The 21,442-nt window shown below is 43.3% G+C and overlaps 1 protein-coding gene and 1 non-coding gene across 2 annotated transcripts in view; one reads left to right on the forward strand and one right to left on the reverse strand.

Moving 5' to 3' along the window:
- The window catches only part of ATG10 (autophagy related 10), a 192,561-nt gene that overhangs the window by 107,544 nt on the left and 63,575 nt on the right, over positions 1 to 21,442 (reverse strand). The window lies entirely within an intron of this gene.
- On the forward strand, positions 10,369 to 10,506 carry LOC114817714. The gene has a single exon (XR_003765575.1). It is a non-coding gene; the product is annotated as a small nucleolar RNA SNORA7 (small nucleolar RNA).

Here is a 21,442-nt window from a genome sequence, read left to right on the forward strand (position 1 = left end):
CGCTACTTTGTTTTAACTCTGCTTTGGCAATTAATGACGAGATTGAAGCTTCATTGGATACTATTCATTCAACAGTATTTATTGAGCGCTTACTATGTGCAGAGCACTGTACTAAGCGCTTGGAATGTACAAATCGGTAACCAATAGAGACCGTCCCCGCCCTTTGACGGGCTTACAGGCTAATCGGGGGAGACGGACAGATAGGAACAATAGCAATAAATAGAATCAAAGGGATGAACATCTCATTAAAACAATAGCAAATAAATAGAATCAATAGATGCACATTTCATTAACAAAATAAATAGGGTAATGTACTTTATTCTTTTAACAGCTGACTCCTTTGCTTTGGCACGTCCCCCGTGCTCTCCTAAAGAATCCCAAGAGAACCATTTTTCCCAAAGGGCACAGGACTACGCACACCGCTCTCCTGGTTCAGAACATGGGGCCCACAAGATATGGAGCAGTTTGCCTGCTCTATAGAAATACTCCCTAACACCCTTAACTATTTCCCTTATTTTACCGTAACCCCTTAAAATGAAAGAATCACATGTGCATGGAACCACATCAACATCTGCTAGCTGCTCCAGAACCCAGCGGGGGATGCTCTCTTTACACAGCGGCCCCCGCGCTCTCTCAACCACCACTGCAGGGACATTAGTAAATAGCAGTACTGGGAGCAAAACACTATACTAAGCACCAGGGGAAAAAGTGACACGAAGTGAGAATTAGTCACGGACCCTGAGGACTCACAGGCTCAAAATAAAAGGGGCAAAGGAGAGAAGGTTTGGAGATACACAAAAGGGAATATAAAACAAGAGAAATAAAAGACAAGGTCGAAAGATAAATACAATAAGAACAATACTGTGCTATGACTAGAAGAGCAGAGTTTTAGGCTTCTGGTGACAAGGACTCCAACGGTCAAAAACGGCAGCACAGCGGGGGATGGTGAAGTCCCAGATTATTTTTATGGTATCTGTTAAATGCTTACTATGTGCCAGGCTCTGTACTAAGTGGGTGACTGTGGCTTCTCAACCTCTGTGAGCTCGTTGTGGGCAGGGAATGTGTCTATTGTTCTACTGTACTCTCCCAAGCCCTTGGAACAGTGCTTTGCACATAGTAAGCGCTCAATAAATACAACTGAATGAATCCAAAGTTATGAAGGAAGCCCCATAGCGGCCAGGTAATCAATACTATTTACTGAACGCTTGCTCTGTCCAGATCACTGAACTAAGCACTTGGGAGAGTATCACAGAGTTAGTAGACACAATCCCTGCCCTCACTGAGTTTACGGTTTGTAAGCTCGTTGTGGGCCGGGACTGTGTCTGCCAACTCTGAGACAGTGAACTTTCCCAAGCGTTTAGTACAGTACTCTGCACACAGTAAGCCCTCAATAAATGACAATCAAAAAACTTGGCAGGGAAGACAGACACAAAAAGAAAGCCGGGAGAAGAAACCAAACATAAAGACATTTGGGAGAGGGATACTCCAAGGGCTCCCGGGGATCAGGCAGAACCCAAATCTGGGGGCAGGGGAGCGAGAGAGGTCCTGGCAGTTCATAGCTCTGATGGCAAGGAAGAGAGCCAGATAAATCAATATCTGGTGGTATTATTGAGAGCTCATGATGTGCAGGGCACCGTGCTAAATAGTTGAGAGAGTACAAACAACAATATAATAAAGCCTTTCCCTGACCGCAGCGAGCATACAGTCCAGATCCTGGAAGCACCCTGAGAGGTGGTGACGGGGAGGGAATCATCTACGGGCTTCAAGGCGTCGGCAGTCTCAGCTGGTAGCGAGGGAGGGCGGGAGGTCCTGGCAGATTGCAGCTCTGATGGTGACATGACCAAGACCCGATATGGTTTTCATGGACCTCTGCAGGTGTCCTACGCACTGCGGGAGAAGTAGCGCTAGAAGCAGCGAAAATTCCCCCAGCTGGCCGAGCCACAGTCCACTGCAGATACTAAAGATCCCCTCTCGCAGACTCTTTTTCCATGTAATCTCTTCATTTCGGAACTGTATGTTCCTTACTAGGTCACTTGGATCGTGAATCCCTTGAGGAACAGGAACTGTTTTCCCAGAACTGAGTACGGTTCTCTGTATACAGTGGGCACTTTATAAATTCCATTATCAATCGGTCAGGGACTGTATCTTTACTTTTTACTATGGCCCCACGCTCTTAGTACAAAATAACAAGTGAGACGCAGCGTGGCCCATGGAAAGAGCACAGGCTTGGAAATCAAAGGACCTGGTTCTATTCCCAACCTCCACTATGTCTTCTCTGCGATCTTGGTCAAGGCACTTAACTTCTCTGTGCCTCAGTCACCTCATCCGTAAAATGGGGATTAAGACTGTGAACCCCATGTGGTATGTGGACTTTAACCAAACTGAGTATCTTATATCTATCCCAGTGATTAGTACAGTGCCCGGCAGTAAGCACTAAAATACCATTAAAAAAGAACTGCTGACAAATGCCATTGTTGACAATTATGATGCCAATGTCCTAGTTCCGAAGGCAGGCCTCTGGGGCAGATTAGTGGTAATGTTCAGAAACACTCCCGTCTTCACGCAGCTCTTCCACAAGTGCTAGGAGGGGCTAGATGTGAGATGAGCTCTGTACAAGAGAAATTTTGTACTGAAAATTCCACTCCCAAAAAACTGCTTGGCCTGGGTAACAACAGCCAAGGTTTTATTCAAATGATTTGACAAGATTTCAGAGCTGTAAAGTCACTGGCAGTTAAAATCCAAAAAAAGTTTTGATTTGTAAAAAAAAAAAAAAAGAAAAGTCACTTTAGTCTTCATTTACATTTTGGCATGAATTACAGCTGATGATAAACACCAAAAAGTGATGGTTCAGTGTGGTATCAAGAACTTTATATTAATAATAGAATGCTCTGCATACGGTGAGCGCTCAATAAATACCCTTGATGGAAGGATCGATAACTAAGAAATGATTTTAACTCTTTCTGGTTCCAGATCATTTTTATGGAAAGCCACTATAGAATTTGCAGAATAGGATCAACAATGACTCTTCCTCACATTCTACAAACAACTTTTCATGCATTTCCCTTCCATGTGCATTTCTTTTACTTAGAATTTTAATGGTGTGCAGAATTTTCACGCTGAAAATAGTCAGTGACTAGACTTTACCCTGTACGGTCTAGCCCTACTCCTGCTCAGTATGACCACAAACCTGTGTTGTACACAGAGAGCTGCACCGATCGCCAGGATTGTACAGGGTGCAAAGAGCGATAAGGATCGCTGAGCAATGCCGTTCCCCGGCTCTGGCCGGCTCACAGACTTGCAGCCAACTTTCTACATTTCTTTACACTCGAGGGACTGGATTGATTCAATGCTATGAACTTCATAGTTCATATTCTTTTCCACATTTTTTTCGGGCTACCCTCTCGGAAACTAGAAACCAACCCATCTTTTCTATATCACTTTCTCCAGCTTGGCGAACAACGGGGTTTCTCCTTCAATTTCTAATGGAGCAGAAATACCCACGTCGAGTTGGGTTTGCTTCCTTCTGATTTGTGCAGCATCATTGTCAGCAAGAAAGTTCACAGTTCTGGAAGCTCTGAAGTGTCTGGTAATTAACTGATTGTGGACGGCTTACCGGAGGGAAGAAAAGTTGTCAAAGATCTACCCGATTATGTGACTCCCGTTCCTTTGAATCTCATAATAATAATAATAATAATAATAATAATGTTGGTATTTGTTAAGTGCTTACTATGTGCAGAGCACTGCTCTAAGCGCTGGGGTAGATACAGGGTAATCAGGTTGTCCCACATGAGGCTCACATCTTCATCCCCATTTTACAGAAGAGGTAACTAAGGCACTGAGAAGTTAAGTGACTTGCCCACAGTCTCACAGCTGACAAGTGGCAGAGCTGGGATTCGAACCCATGACCTCTGACTCCCAAACCCGGGCTCTTTCCACTTAGCCACGCTGCTTCTCTAATAATAACTGTGGTATTTATTAAGTGCTTACTATGTGCCAGGCACTGTACTAAGCACTGGGTGGATTCAAGCAAATCGGGTTGGACACAGTCCCTGTCCCACTTGGAGCTCACAGTTTCAATCCCCCTTTTACAGATGAGGGAAATGAGGCCCAGAGAAGCAAAGTGACTTGCCTAAGACCACACAGCTGACAACTGGTAGATCTGGGATTAGAACCCACAGCCTTCTGACGTTCAGGCTTGTGCTCCCACTACGCTAGGCTCTTTTGCAATAGAGGTTAGTATCATTCACCACGACCAAAGAGATGCTATTATTTGAAAGGATGAACTTCAATATACCATTTTCAAGAAGAAAATACTTTCCTCCAAGTTTTAACTGGTGAATTAAAATCATGCATTTAAACAGAAGAGAATAATTTGTATTGAAACCTGACAAGCAGGTGTTCATACCCCTCATTCATTTATTCATTCAATCACATTTATTGAGCATTTACTGTGCGCCTCTCCTGACCAAAAGAAGAAACAAATCACCAGAGCTCTGTCGATGAAAGTTGGCTACTTAAGGCACGGACCCATTGTTTCCCCACAGAAAGCTGCATATCATTTTACCTGTGAGAAATGGAAGTTCACACAAAAAGCCCTGTTTCTAGCACTGGCAGGAGGATTCTGTTTATGATTAGTAACTTACATGTACTATTGGTAAGAGATCCCTGTGATTAATTTCTGAAAGAGATACAGGGACCCAAGATGCACAGCCAAGAAGAACTCTAAACCATGCTTTAAGTAAATCAGTACAGTCAGATAAGGTAGACCTTTAAGTTACTTATTCCTAGGACGTTGTACTAAAAAGAGTAGTGATTTTTGTTTTGCTAAAGTACACAACAAGGAGCATTGTGGCCTAGTGAAAAGAGCACTGGCTTGAGAGTTATAGAACCTGGATTCTCACCTCAGCTCTGCCACTTCTCTGCTGTGTGACCCTGAGCAAGTCACTTAGCTTCTCTGTGCCTCAATTTCCACATCTGTAAAATGGGGAGTCAATGACTGTTCGCCCTCCTACTTAGACTGCGAGTCCCCTGTGGGACAGGGACTGTGTCCACCCTGATTAACTTGTATCTAGCCCAGTGCTTAGGGCAGTGCTTGACACATAGCAAGCACTTAATGCTCAACAAATACCGACATTATAGAGAAGCAGCGTGGCTCAGTGGAAAGAATCCAGGCTTGGGAGTCAGAGGTCATGGGTTCGAATCCCGGATCTGCCACTTGTCAGCTGTGAGACTGTGGGCAAGTTACTTAACTTCTCGGTGCCTCAGCTACCTCTTCTGTAAAATGGGGATGAAGACTGTGAGCCTCACGTGGGACAACCTGATTACCCTGATTCTACCCCAGCGCTTAGAACAGTGCTGTGCACATAGTAAGCGCTTAACAAATACCAACATTATAGTAAATACCCTAAAAACAACCAGCAACCACCACCACTCGAGTTGATATTCAACCTCTCCTGCACGCCCAGTCCTCTCCAACTCCACCAGTTCAGGAAACTTCCTCGCTCAGAACTGGCCGCTAGTTCTCTCCAGCCCTTAATTCCACCCTTCAAGGCACCGTTCTTCAGTTCATAGCAGGACAGGGAACTAGAGACAGATATATTGACCCGCATCACCAGCTCTGGTTGTCTGTCATTTCAGCCTTGAGAGCTAATCCATCAGTCAGCAGACAGTTTCGAGTCAAATTCCAATGCCCATTAATGAACATACGGATTTCTGATTAGCATGGAAACACCCAACTGGAAAGGATTCTTGCTAAAATGACATTGCAGTCAAATTGCACCAATATCTACTACCCAGAATGCCAGGCTCTTAACAGAAATTACATACTACTTGAATATTCATTGCTTTAAAATTAATTGTTTAATTCTGTAAATTAAATATTAAAATTACCAATGTTATTGGGTAGTCAATGCTGCACTTTTCTAACTTATTAAACTACCATGAGATCAGAATTGCTTTCTTCATTATTCATTGTTGCTGTAAGTATATTTGTAAGTGTCTGCATTAAATCAAATTTAAATTCAGTCTGAGATATCATTTTATTGCTCCAGATGATAATAATTCTGCACCACTTGTAACATTTAGTCAGCAGAAAGACAATTAGAGGGGCACTGAGTCTAGCTTTATGGGCTTTATATGTCTACCCATCAATGGGGTCATCTTCAAATACAAAGAGAGTTTTATAACTTATGAACTATGTTTAATTCATATATATATACATATACATGCACATATGTGTGTGTGTGTGTATATATATATATGTGTGTGTGTGTATGCGTGTGTCTTTAGTAGTATTTTATGAGCGTCTCCAATTGCTGGAGCAATGTAGTATGTACTTGGGAGCATAACCTAAAAGTAGAAAAGAGTTCCCTCCAGCTCTGGGTATAATATACGTGCCTGTGTGTACGGAGAAATAGACAAAATATATAGACGTCCTTCATTTCTGAAGATGACGCTATAGACAGTGAGATCCTATCCAGGCAAAATACACTCTCTGAAAGGTCTGATGTGGAAATGATATTCCCTCCTGTGCTGTTAACAAGGATAAATCTTTCCTGTGCTAATGGGATTGCCCAGTGCACAGATTACCTCCGTTTTTGAGTATGTCTCTTGGTATCCACTTCTTAGTGAAGCCTTTGCTCACACAACAATCCTCTCCCGATCGCTGCCCACTAGGACCGGTTTGCCAGCTGCAGGGCTACGTTGCATTGTTTGATACGGGGCTTCGGTGTCTTTGTATCATTTACAGAGAGAGAGAAATGCCCTCTGGGCTTGTGTGTGTGTCCCCTTTTATTTCTCTTGTTATCCATTCTCCTCACATGTTCTGGCCAGCGGAGCTGTCTTGGTTGAGAGAATTGCTTCATTACTGATGAGGTGACTCACTCACTCTCTCTCTCTCTCTCCCACATCCCCCACCACCACCATGTAAAAGAGGCAAGACCCTACTAAAAAAACTTCACCCACATTATAAGATAAAACAATTGGCTCCTCAAACACTCTGCGAGCAAGCTTTGATGTGGTGTTCTTCTGTACCCATACCGAAAGCTCCAGCCACGATCAAGGAGACTGTCAGCCTTCTCAAACGTAAGTTGAAGTACCCAAATCATAACCAACAACAAAATGTTCATTTTCAAAGGAGGTTTCTACAAACAACCCAAGGGGATTCCAATTGCCTTTTTACTTTCAACACTGGTAACCAATTTGTCTACGACCAGCCCTCAGACCAAAGACCCAAGTAGTTGAAACAAACCTTCTTAGGCTGTGTAAATGACATCTTTACCTTAAGCACTCGCTCCAAAGATCAACAATTCCTTTTTAGTATATCTCACAGTACAAGAACATCACTTAGACTGTAAGCTACTATGTAGACAGGGATCATGCATTTTTTCTCTATTGTATTCGCCAATTACTGAGATTACTCCTATTATTACTACTAATAATAATAATTCATAAAAGAGGGTACTCATTAAGGGCTTACTATATGTTAAGTCCTGTATTATTAATCAAGCAATCAATCACATTTATTGAGTGGTTATTGTGTGCAGAGCACTGTACTAAGCACTTGGGAGAGTACAATATAGCAGAGTTGGTATATGTGCTCCCTGCCTATGATGAGCTTACAGTGTAGAAAGGGATACAGATATTAATGTAAATAAATTATGGATTTTTTTATGGGATTTGTTAGATGCTTACTCTATGCCAGGCACTTTATAGAGCTAATCAGGTTGGACACAGTCCTTGTCCCACATGGGGCTCCCAGTCTTAATCCCCATTTTACAGATGAGGTCACTGAGGCACAGAAAAGTTAAATGACTTGCACAAAGTCACACAGCTGACAAGTGGCGGAGCCGGGATTAAAACCCATGACCTCTGACTCCCAAGCCGATGCTCTTTCCACTAAACCACGCTGCTTCTCATGACTGCTCTTGGTTGGGTGAGCATCAAAGTTTTTAAGAGAAGCAGCGTGGCTCCATGGAAAGAGGCCAGGCTTGGGAGCCAGAGGTCATGGGTTCAAATTCTGCTCTGCCAGTTGTCCACTGTGTGACTGTGGGCAAGTCAGTTCACTTCTCTGGGCCTCATTTATCCCATTTGTAAAATGGGGATTAAGACTGGGAGCCTCACGTGGGACAACCTGATTGCCCTATATCCACCCCAGTGCTTAGAACAGTGCTCTGCACATAGTAAGCGCTTAACAAATACCAACATTATTATTATTAAAGAGTATCAACCTAGGGGCACAGGTAATGGAGAGGGGAGGGAGAATAGAGTGGGAAAATGAGGGATTAGTCAAAGAAGATCTCTTGGAGGAGATATGGTTTTAGAAGGCCTTTGAAGATGGGGACAGTGATGGTCTGTCAGATACAAAGGGACCCAGGCCAGAGGAATAGCGTAACTAAGGGGTTGGCACCAAAACAGGCAAGACTGTGAAGGAAGCTGTGACAGAATTTGGTGATAGACTAAATACAAGAGTTGAATGAGAGAGAAAGGTCGAGGATTACTAAATGCTCTTCAAACAGGTGCTCAAAACCGGCACTGATTGATCGATTTTGCCTTGGAAATAGAAGTTGGTGGCCAGATCCGTTCCTTAGATAAACGAAAATCTGGACGATTCTGAGATACAGCCAAAGGGAAACCTCTCCACATCGGCAATTACGTGAACGCGAACTCCCATCACCTACCGTCCTAATCTGCCCATTATTATATTATTCTATATTGATAACACAATTGATTCACCTATGATAGCCACCTGAGCTGGGACTAATCAGCAACGATGAACTAAACCATTAATCAGTCTTCATAGCCCAGGAAGAGATCAGTTAACTTTGCCTAAGCAGTAATTGGTTCCTCTGATACAAATAGCTTCACCTTCTCCTATACGGAAGGACTTAGTGCCGACATCAAGCTAAATTTGTACTTAATCAAAATTAGATTTGCTATGATTTTTGGTTTGCTTCAAAATGCACTCATAACTGCAGAGCGGCTGAAACTGTGACCTTTCTGACAGAGCTCTATTTTAAGTTTGGCTAAGGCTTGTTTGAAGAGCTACAGTACTATAATTTAAGATGGCCTGGACCCTTTAATTGCAATTTTTTTTAGTTTTAAATTTGAACAATTACGAAAATAACTTTCTAAACACATTGATAATTTACCATTAATTCATCCATATTACATGACCTTTGATTTTGATTTATAAATGCTTCTTTCAGGGAAAAATGAGATCTCAAGCTCGTTGCTAAGCTTCACTCAAGGTCTTTACCTTAATGTCTTTAATCATAATACTAGATTTTTATTTTAGAGGACTAAAAATGTATTCCTATTTGTAAGAAAATTAAAATTTTGAAAATTTCATCTAAAGCAATTGGAAAGGACTTATGCTGTCCTGCAGTAGTGTGGGTATTTATGAATTACTCACTGGGCACCAAGCGCTGTACTAAATGCTTGATATGGCTAGGTTCTGGTTATGACTCAGCTGGGGAGGCAGATTACAAGAAGAAAAAGAGGCCCTGTGGTCCATCCATACAGAAGGGTTTCTTGAAGAGGCCTGCCTAATTCCAAAAAAACACAATATATTCATTCATTCAATAGCATTTACTGAGCGCTTAGTATGTGCAGAGCACTGTACTAAGCACGTGGAATGTACAATTTGGCAACAGATAGAGACAATCCCTGCCCAATGACGGGCTCACAGTCTAATCAGGGGAGACTGACAGCAGAACAAAACAGAACAAAACAAAAACAATACAACATTATCAAGATGAATAGAATCAAGGGGATGTACACCTCATTAACAAAATAAATAGGGTAATAAATAATATATACAAATGAGCACAGTGCTGAGGGGCGGGGTAGGGGGAGGAGCAGAGGGTGGGGTGGGGAGGGGAGGGGGAGCAGAGAGAAAGGGGGCTTATCTGAGGGGAGGGGAAGGGGGAGGAGCAGAGGGAAAAGAGGGGCTCAGTCTGGGATGTGGTTGTCCTTGTCCAGGAAAAGCTCCTCGACAGGTGCAGTTTTTAATTTGGGGGAAACTAAAGAAAGCAGCGAACACACCCTGCTCCACCACTAAAGAATCTCTCAGTTCTAAAAGGAGTCAAAACCTGCAATAAAATCATAAATAATAATTAGGGCAATACTTAAACGTTTACTATGTGCCAATCGCTGTACCAAGCACTGGAGTTGACACAGCATAAGTAAAGCAGATAAAGTTCCTATCCCACATGGGGCTCACAGTCTAAGAGAAAGAGAATGGATGTTTTACCCCCATTTTACTCATGAGGTAGCTGAGGCACTGAGAAGAAATTAAGGGAATTGGCCAAAGACACTGAGTAGGCAAGCGGCAAAGCCAGGATTAGAACCCACGAATTCTGATTCCCCGCCCCATCAGGGTTGCACCTGGAGAGTTTCCAGTACTCTACCAGTCTCAACTACAGGAGGGAGAGTCAAGCAGGGACATATCCATTCCATTCCTAGCTTGGGCAGTGGCTAGAGATTGGAAAGCAACCTGTTACAAGTCAAAACTCTACTGTGCTGGGCAACAGCGGCATGGAAGAGAATCGAGAGCGGAGACTCAAGTTTACCGCGTGGAAGAAGGCAGTGTTAAACTACTTTCATATTTTCACCAAGAAAACTCTATGGATGCACTACCAGAACAATGGCAGACAGAGGAGGGGCATTCTGGGTGGCCAAGGCTTCACTATGGGTCGGAGACAACTCGACAGCATAAGATAGGACAATTCTGACTCCCAGGTCCGTGCCCTTTCCCCTGGAATCAACACAAACACCTTCAAGTGTTCATTAATTCCATAAAATAATTATCCAATCTTGCTTCCTTTCACTCTAAATTTCCAGTTTTGCTTTCCTTATACTATGTTCAAGATCCTATGGTATTTTACCGGTCGTGTAAATTCGTTACTGGGGTTGTGTGGGACAGAAGAGAGAAAACAAGACTATAGAGGTGAACTGAGTCAGTGTGCTTATAACATCTGAAGAGGTGGAGACATACCCCTTCCAGTAGACTGGAAACTCCTTGAGAGCAGGGATTGTATTGGACTTTCCCAAGAATTTAGTGAAGAGTAAGCACTCCTTAAATACTACTCATTCTTCCTATTACCAATCAATCACTCAAGATTCTTGACTGCTGCAACATGTGAGGAGAGTTGTCTGCATAACCCCACGAAGGATAGGGACCATGTCTACTTCTCACCTCTGTATTCTCTCCCAGCAAGTAGTACAGTGCTCTGTGCCCAGTAAATTCTTAGTAATTGCGACTATGACTAAGATGAAAATGCAGTGTTTAACATATGGCTGTATATTCCTAATCATTGCAAAACAAAATGCAACTTTTTTCTCAAAGGATGGAGTTTGTAAAACAGAAATTCACCACGCTATTGACATATTTTAAATCATTTTCAAGAAAACACCTGTGAAGAAAGTTGCAGGGGAAAAATCAAAAATGATCTTAAAATGAAGAAGGTTAAATCGCAAGCAATCAAGGAAGATATTGTGTTTTCTGCTAATCCCAGAGCCAGAGTAAATGAAGATCTGGTATGGTATAATAACCTCCCTTTGTTTCAGGGCAGCTGAAACCATCTGGGGGTTGCAGGCCTCAAAGAGACTGAATCTTGGAGGACTCGGAACTGCTTCGGGAGGCTGGAGGCGGATAGAGGCTGAAGATGAGATTGGGTTGACCAGTCCAGCTGCCTACTAGGTCCATACTGCAACATCTGGCCCAACCTCTTACCGATGGCCCTCATACCCTGAGTCTGCCAGAAATCCCCCAAATGGAGACCTGAAGCAAGCTGTACTGGTGTCTCAGTTGCAAAGTAAACTGATTTTCCACAGAATAAATGGAAAAGAAGGTAGGGTCAAAAGACAGGAGAGTCAATGATATAGAGATCCAGAGAAAAGGCCACAGAGTGAAAGACAGCCAGAGTAATACGTATTCAAAGAGAAGCAGTGTGGTCTGGTGGTCATGGGCCTGGGAATCAGAAGGACCTGGGTTCTAATCCCAACTCCACCACATATCTGTTGTGTGACTTCGGGTAAGTCATTTCACTACTCTGTGCCTCAGTTACCTCAGCTGTAAAACGGGGATTAAGATTGTGAACACTATTTGGGATAGGGACCGTGTCCAACCTGAACAGCTTGTATCTACCCCACTACATAGTGCTTAACCAATACCATTTTTAAAAAGAGAGAGAGGAGAAATAGATTGGGTGGAGGTGGACATGGATGAGGGAGGGATTACAGACTCACATACGTGTAGACCCAGGAGGCAGTCAGAAACACGCAGACACACCATTGACACACATTGTTAGCTATACAGACACACACACCCACAGATACATAGTCCTGTGTACATTCATAAAGTCAGATATGCCTACAACTGCTCAGAGACACTGAGAGAAAATACACGTAACGTAGAAATTCATTCATTCATTCAATAGCATTTATTGAGCACTTACTATGTGCAGAGCACTGTACTAAGCGCTTGGAATATACAAATCGGTAACAGATAGAGACAGTCCCTGCCCTTTGACAGGCTTACAGTCTAATCGGGGGAGACAGACAGACAAGAACAATGGCAATAAATAGAATCAAGGGGAAGAACATCTCATTAAAACAATAGCAAATAAATAGAATCAAGGTGATGTACATCTCATTAACAAAATAAATAGGGTAATGAAGATAATATTTACCTCTCCCCTTCCCCACTGCTGCTGCTTCTAAATAACTGGGCCTTTCCTCTGCATCCACCTCCTTCTCTATGCTGCTGCCATTTCCACGCCCACAGAGTGTTATTCTGTACTCTCCCAGGCACTCAGTACAGTGCTCTGCACACAGTAAAAACTCAATAAATCCAATTGGCTGAATGATTCTGGAAGTTTCTGGAAAGTCGGCTCTGTGCCCACCACCATCACACCGGAAGCCTCGAAGAAACAGTGGACAAGGGAAAGAGAAGAGGAGAAAGTGCAGGAGGAGAAGAAAGAGGGAGAGGAGAAGCAGGAGCTGGAGAAAGGGGGACGATGAGGGAGAGGAGGAAGAGGAGGAGGAAAGGGAAGAGGAGGGGCAGCAGCACTTTATTCCTGCAGTCGCATGTCCTCTCCTGCCAGTTTGCCTCCCCCATTAGGGTGAAAATGCCTTGTGGATGGAAATTGTTATCTTTCTTCATTTAGGACTTCCCAAGCCCCTACCACAGTGTGCCCTACACCCAACAAATACTGCTACTATTTATTACTATTATTACTCCCTGGCCCCAAAAATGAGTTTCTTCCAAGTGGCAGGAAGAGAGCCCTAAATTTATGCCTAGTCAACCCAGTGTGGCATGGATGGGAACTTCACCTAGACAGATCCAAATAGAATCTTCTCCTTGAAGAAATGGACACGCAGATAACGTAACAGCAAAAACATTCTCAATCTCTGCTCTTGGGCACAAATGAGATTCAGGCAATGTACTGCATTCCCATTCATCATTAAGATTTATTAGCGGGTGAGTTCAAAAAGTTTTTTTCTTTAACATGATAGTCATCTTTACTATAAGTAATATTTTATGATATATAATCATTATTATTATCTTTGAGTCACATTTTATGAAGTAAACACTCGGTAAAGGCTATTAGCAACTTAACAGCTCAATTCATTCTTTTCAAAAATGACTGGATATTTTCATAAATTAAAAGGTGACAAAGAGAATTACTTTTTGCCCAGTATCAAATCAACTTGGATTATTCATTGAGTTTATCAGTATTATGATGCAATTAGCAAGTGTTAATTATCTCTACTTGAGAGCTGCCATCTTTAGTTTCAATTATATTCTTTGTGATGGTTTCAAATTTAAAAATTTTGGGAAAATCTGGGGTTCTTTGGTTTGCACTCCCTCCCCTCCTGCATAATTTCTCATCCCACGTGTTGTCTAACCCTAAAACCCACCTGAACATTTGACGTGGAAGTCTGGGAAAGGAACATAACACTATTTTAAGACTAGTATCATCTCCCATCTCATATCAGCCCTTCAACTCCTTTGTGATTTCATGCATTGGCCTTTAGGGAGGCTGACTAGTGGGGCAAACAGACAAGAGTATGGAAATAGACCCTGGATTTCTGCCTCAAGACAAAATATGACTACTATCTGTGCTAGGAAAATAAATAGGGTTTGGGAGAAGGAGCAAGACAGGGACACTCCTGGGAGAGAAGAGAGGTGATGGGGGAGAGAGAGAGAGAGAGAGAGAGAGAGAGAGAGAGAGAGAGAGAGAGAGGGAAGGAGAGAAATACTAGTGAGAACAAATTACATGACATAAATCAAATAATTTCCTTCTAAAGCACTCAGAGCTTTCACATCTCCACACTCCTCACAATATTCCATTGCAGGAATCTTCAAATGAGGCCAGGAAGGAAGACACTACCATCTCTCTTTCCCTCCCCTTGAGCATAATATGTCTCTCCTTGTCTTGTCATGCTGGTAGGATGTCTCTCTCATTTCAAAATGAAAATATTGGTTCATCTGCTTATCCCTTGGCTGTTGTTAAATAGTCAAATAATCTAGAAAAACAACCATTTCACCAGACGGAGTGGGTTTGGAATATTTTCTGTGCACTGCTGTGAGTATGAACAGGTGCATTCACACATCTATTTCTAAAAATATTGTACTTTTTGTCAGATGGTTTCCTCAGAGGACTGTTTAAAATTTCTGCAGATGTAGTTATAGTTCTTTCTGTTGTCAGAAGGCCAAGGTGAAGGGAAGCGTCTAGAGGTACGTGGTTGGGGTGCCATAAGGTGCCACAGGCTCCCCAGAAACGGCCCAGTGGTGGGTGCCAGACAATTTCTCAGGTGTGGCCTGTGAGGATCAGACAAGCACATGTGGAGGCAAAAAGATGCACTCTATTCCTGGCTTTGCTCTGTTGAGTCTGAACTTACAGCAACTCAATTTCCCCAGGTCCAGCTTTATATTCACTGGAGAAGTAGCATGGCTTAGGGGGTAGAACAGGGGCCTGGGAGTTGGAAGGACCTGGGTTCTAATTCCAGTCTGCCACATGTCTCCTGTGTAATGTTGGGCAAGTCACTTCACTTCTCTGGGCCTCAGTAACCTCACCTGGAAAATAGGGATTAGGACAGTGAGCCCTATGTGGGCCAGGGACCGTGTCTGACCCAATGACCTTGTATCTACCCGAGCACTTGGAATAGTGTCTGGCACATAATAAGCGCTTAAGAAATACCACAATTATTATTATTATTCATGGGCAAAAAGTGGGCTATTGATACTTTCGATCTATCCCAGCAACTCAATGAGACAACTGATGGATTCCCCTGATGACTGAAAAAAAAAAAAAGACAAACAAGGCATTTACACAAGGCAGACCTATTCTAACTGTACTCCTGAATGCATGCTTCATTGAGGAGAGTCGGGGAGGCCGGTCTAACCAACTGAACATGATGGGATTTTTGCCTGTTGTCAAATCGGAAAGGGGATAGAGGTAATCGAGGAGAAAACTGGGAAGAATTGGGTGTAGTCATGAGCTGTACCTCGAGTACAAGCCAGAGAGGGAGGTGGATGGGGGAAGGACCATGACTAAAAATGTTTGCACCTAAGGCACAGCCCTCCTGATCTTCCACTCTCCCTCCCTTCCCACCTCGGTAGACCTGGTGATGCAATGTACTAAGGCGGCTGGAGCTTCATGCTCCCTCCCCTTGAATCGGTGGTTCCCTGGCTCTTCTCCCCACATGCTCTTCAACACGAATCCTGCAGGCCAGACGGATGATGATATCAACAGGCGGGAAGAGCATACCGATGGTGATGGGTAGAAACAGCTTGGTCTGGAGGACAGAGTACGGGCCTGGGAGTCAGAAGGACCTGGATTCTAATCCTGGATCCACCACTGCTCTGCTATGTGACCTTGGGCAAGTCACGTCACTGGGTCTGTTACCTCATCTTGTAAAATGGGGATTAACTCTGTGAGCCCCACCTGAGACACGGACCGTGTCCGACCTTATCAACTTATATTTACCCCACAGTGTTTAGTACTGTGCCTGGCACATAGTAAGCGCTTAAATATATAAAAAAAAATTTAGAGTTCTCCCCATCTCTCATCTCCCTAGCCTATCTCCCCTCTACTGCCATTTGAGCGTATCTGCATTTCCTAAGCCTTTGGTCACTCACCTCCCCGTCTCCCCACTACAACACTTAGGCACATATCTACATATCTTTAAACTCTTTTGCTTCTCCCTTCTACCAACTTATTTTGGTGTATCTCTCCCCATCTAGGCTCCAAAGCTTATTTAGGGCAGGGATCACATCTACTATCCCCACTGTCCCGTTCCAACTGCTTAGTGCAGTGTGCTGAAAAAAGTATGCATTCAAAGATTGTTTAGGTCTGGGCACTCAAACCCACCTCAAAAATAGTGTTGGGGAGGGCTACGCCTGGTGCACAAGCTACTTCTGGGTGCAAACCTTGGTTGTTATTGCCGTGAGAGAATCTCCAGAACACAGACAAAGATGCTTGCTGTAAGGGGAGAATCACTCTTAACATGAGCATGCAGGGCCCCAGGGAGAGCAAATTAGACTCAGGCAGGAAGGGGAGATTCGAGTTTGAATGCTTGTGAAATACTCTGAGATCCTAGATGAAAGGCACCATAGGTGACTTTTTACTATTACAAAAAAAAAAAGATCTTTAGATCATTTTGTGAGTTCTCCAAGATAGAAACAGTGTGGGCAAATCAATTACGCTTGTATCCTTTTCACACACGGAAATCTAGCCTTGAATACTTGACCTAGTATGTCTACTCAGACCAAATGATACACGGTGTTCCATATTAGAAAAACTCTTTTCAGAGAAATGTCTGATTGGAAATCCTATGCCTTACCACAAAGCACTACCACAGCAGCATTGTTTTTTTACTGCTTAGATGCCCAAAATAAACTCAGGACAACAGAAAATAATTTGAAGGCTAGTTATGGTGGTGGTGATGGGTGGTTGGGGGCATTTTCCTAACAATGAGTTTCTGGCCCTCTTTATTCATTCATTCGTATTTACTGAGCACTTACTGTGTGGAGAGCACTGTACTAAGCACTTGAGGCATCTTTAGGCATCTATATTAATGTGCGCCATTGTGTTTAGTATGTCCCAAGCTTCGATATCCCTCCAACTCTTCTTGGAGAAATCTTAAAATGTTGACTGTTATTGAGGGTCATTGAAAAATACAGTAGCTACAGTAGCTACACATACAGTAGCAAGTCATTTTTGGAGGAAGCAGGTTAAACTGAACATTCTTCGGTCATGAGTCACTTCCGTAAATAACTTCTATAACGCCAGTGTTCAATATTGAAGATGGGGCGTCTTAGCTCCTAGTTAGAGCAGCAGGACTCTAAACATCAGGTCACAGGTTCCATTTCAGAGCTGGCAACTGTGAGACCTTTGGCAAATTAACATCTCTAAAAAAATTCCCTCTCTGTAGAATGAGAAAAACAGTTCTTTGCTGCCTCAAATGAAAATGTGTATTCCACATCTAAACTGTTATTATTATTAGCAATAATAAACAACACAATTCCCAAAAGATCGAGTCTAACGAGAATTACAAAAGCAAACACTGCAGGCAAACCTTCTGTCTTCCAGGTTTCACTTTGAGAATTTCCCTGAATTAACTCCTTAGAAAGTAGTTATGCAATTTTTTTCCTGACAAAAGCAAACAATTAAGCATGAAAACACGCATCAGTACTCCTGGTATTGTTATTGATTGCCAGTTAGCCTGGGAAATGTTTGTCTGTCATTCAAAATTAATCTAAGAAACAGAATGCTAACGTTAAAGATTTGCTGGTACACAACTATGATGCTATAAATACAGTTATGGATTTATTTTGCAACAAAACATCAAAATCACTCTCAACTTAATGAATCTGGAGATTTTCCTGGCTGATGTATACACAACATAACTTTAAGTAACACATTGACTATTGGAAAGAAATTAAATGAAAGATTAATTGCAAAGATGTATGTAGGTGCAAAGGCACTATAAATTTAAATGATAAACTCAAATAATAGATTCTTTTTTTAGATTCTTAAGTCTTTGAGAACGGGCATTTTAACACTATGGATTCCTGTTGCTTACTTCGGGCTCCAGATAATGAAGACAAAAATGGGGTCGTTTTCCTTTGGAAAAAAAAAAAATCTGTGACTTAAATATTTTCCCAATATTGAGTAGTTAGAGCAGGTTAATGCCACCTCAATAGCCTCACTCTCTCCGGTCCCCCGGCCACCATCGTCACTTCCTGACTGTAGCTGTCCTGCCTTCCCTTCCATGGGCCACAAGACAAGAGCCAAGGTGTGGGCTGGGCTGAGCTAAAGTAGAGCTGTCCTAACCTGGGAGACCTGAGGGGATTCACCTGGGAATTAGGAGGAGCTCAGTCCTGCCCTGCAAATGCTGTAGTACTCACTCAGCCGACGGTTAGTGCACGCTGTAATAATAATGCCTTGCAATGGGGCCAACCACGGAGTGAGTGGGGGGGGGGGTGTCTGTGTGAGAAAGATATAAGCATATGGGGACAATAGTTGTATATTTCTTGATCACACAAGGAAGGCCATTGGGCTAAATTACACTCACCACCCAAACACCTCTGGTTCACGTGTATACCCAGAATTTGGTTAGCCACTACTCGATTGTCTAAGAGAAATACCAACACCTGCCTTCCAAACCGGGTTGTCTCATGGGGTTGCACCTGATTGTCTATTTGTGGCCTAGTACAATCGGGGAAGACAGTGCTATTCTCTCACTTCCAGATAAAAAGGTACCCAGGCAAATTTTACCAATTTTGCATACACTTCTTGGTCCCTCCATCAGATTTGCACAGATAAAAGTCATCTTCCTATCATTTAATAGTATTCTTGTTTACCACCGATGTCACTTCAAACATATCCCGATACAAAAAGGAATCAAAATTAGGAGAAACATGGCAAATCCATTTTTCTCACAAGTCAAAGATAGCAACCTCTAAATTTCGAGCACCGAAAATGAAATTTATAATGAACTCTGATGCGTCTTCAGCTATAAGTGTCGTGCTTCAGAAAGAAAAGGGTCCCTTGGTAAAAAGTTAAATCTGTAAATTTCTTTCTTCTTTTCCATCTACCTAACTTTTCTCCCAGAGCCAAGTGGTGCTAAAATGGGCACACTGGAAACACTTTTCCCAATTTGGCGTTTCACCTGGGATTGGAGGGTGGAAAATTGAGAGGGAGAGAAAGTGAAAGGTAGACATCATCACCAACAGTATTTTTGAAAATAACTGTTTGCAGCACCACATTGGGTGTTTGGGGAAACACACACACACAAAAATTCAATCAATGGTATTTATTGAGTACTCATTGTATGCAAAGCTCTGTACTAAGTGCTTGGGAGGGTACAATACTATAGAGTTGGTAGACACACTCCATGCCTGCAAGGAGCTCACAGATTAAAGGGGTGATAGGGGAGGAGAAAAGAAAAATAGTAACAAGAGATTCATTCATTCATTCATTCATTCAATAGTATTTATTGAGCGCTTACTATGTGCAGAGCACTGTACTAAGCGCTTGGAATGAACAAGTCGGCAACAGATAGAGACAGTCCCTGCCGTTTGATGGGCTTACAGTCTAATCGGGGGAGACGGACAGACAAGAACAATGGCAATAAATAAATAGAGTCAAGGGGAAGAACATCTCGTAAAAACAATGGCAACTAAATAGAATCGAGGCGATGTACATTTCATTAACAAAATAAATAGGGTAATGAAAATATATACAGTTGAGCAGACGAGTACAGTGCTGAGGGGATGGCAAGGGAGAGGGGGAGGAGCAGAGGAAAATGGGGGGAAAAGAGGGTTTAGCTGCGGAGAGGTGAAGGGGGGGTGTTAGAGCGAGTAGAGGGAGAAGAGGAGCTCAGTCTGGGAACGCCTCTTGGAGGAGGTGAGTTTTAAGTAGGGTTTTGAACAGGGGAAGAGAATCAGTTTGGCGGAGGTGAGGAGGGAGGGCGTTCCAGGACCGCGGGAGGACGTGGCCCAGGGGTCGACGGCGGGATAGGCGAGACCGGGACTCGGTGAGGAGGTGGGCGGCGGAGGAGCGGAGCGTGCAGGGTGGGCGGTAGAGAGAAGGGAGGAGAGGTAGGAAGGGGCAAGGTGATGTAGAGCCTCGAAGCCTAGAGTGAGGAGTTTTTGTTTGGAGCGGAGGTCGATAGGCAACCACTGGAGTTGTTTAAGAAGGGGAGTGACATGCCCAGATCGTTTCTGCAGGAAGATGAGCCGGGCAGCGGAGTGAAGAAAAGACTGGAGCGGGGCGAGAGAGGAGGAAGGGAGATCAGAGAGAAGGCTGACACAGTATAAGGTCCCCATCTTCAAGGTGTTCATTCATTCAGTCGTATTCATTGAGCACTTGCCGTGCGCAAAGCACTAGCACTTGGGAGAGTACAATATAAGTCTAAGATTAATCTACGCCTGGAAAAACAGCTGGGAATCAGCTTCCCACATCAGTCCTGATCCCTAGAATCTGAGGTGACATCAAGACCCTAGTGACAGCAGAGATCAGTGGCAGAGTGAAGCCAACAGTGGGAATATCTTGATTCTATTTATTGCTATTGTTCTTGTCTGTCCGTCTCCCCCGATTAGGCTGTAAGCCCGTCAAAGGGCAGGGACTGTCTCTATCTGTTACCGATGTGTACATTCCAAGCACTTAATACAGTGCTCTGCACATAGTAAGCGCTCAATAAATACTATTGAATGAATGAATGAATGAATGTGTATCCTCGGAAAAGGCTGTCCCACTTCATCTTTGTCCACCAACCCACTGTTAGAAGCACACTGAAGAAACTGAGAAACTACTGGCCCGATACCCAAGCATGATTTGAACTTCGAAAAGCATTCACTCCTGCCCTAAAGTTTCCACATCTATTGAGAGGAACATCCACATTAAACTAAGGAAAGGGATGGAGTAACAAGGGCTCACTGCTTCCTTAGAGATTCCCAGTTTCCTAATGTTTTTCTGTCTTCTCCAGAGGAGTTCCTCATACACAACTCCCTAGCCCTAGACGTGACTCTCATTCTCCTCTGCAGTTGGCTCTAGAGCCCCATGACTGATCTCCAGGAATCCCTGATTCCCACTTTTCAGGAAGTGTCCTCCTGCCCCCCAACCCTCTCTTTATTTTTTTATAGTATTTGTTAAGTGCTCGTTATGTGTCAAGCACCGTTCTAAGTGCTGGGGTAGACACAGTCCCAATGATACAGATTTATCAGGCTAGATACATTCCCAATCTCATGTGGGACTCTCTCATGGAGCGCATTCAGAAGGAGAAGAGGTACTGAATCCCCATTTTGCAGTTGAGGAAACTGCGGCACAGAGACGTTAAGTGACTCGCCTAAGGTCACAGCGGGCAAGCGGCGGAGTCAGGAATAGAATCCAGGCACCTCTTATATAGCCGTAGGCCATCTCACAGCCTC

This window comes from Ornithorhynchus anatinus, chromosome 1 (assembly GCF_004115215.2).
Source record: "Ornithorhynchus anatinus isolate Pmale09 chromosome 1, mOrnAna1.pri.v4, whole genome shotgun sequence".
Taxonomy (NCBI): domain Eukaryota; kingdom Metazoa; phylum Chordata; class Mammalia; order Monotremata; family Ornithorhynchidae; genus Ornithorhynchus; species Ornithorhynchus anatinus.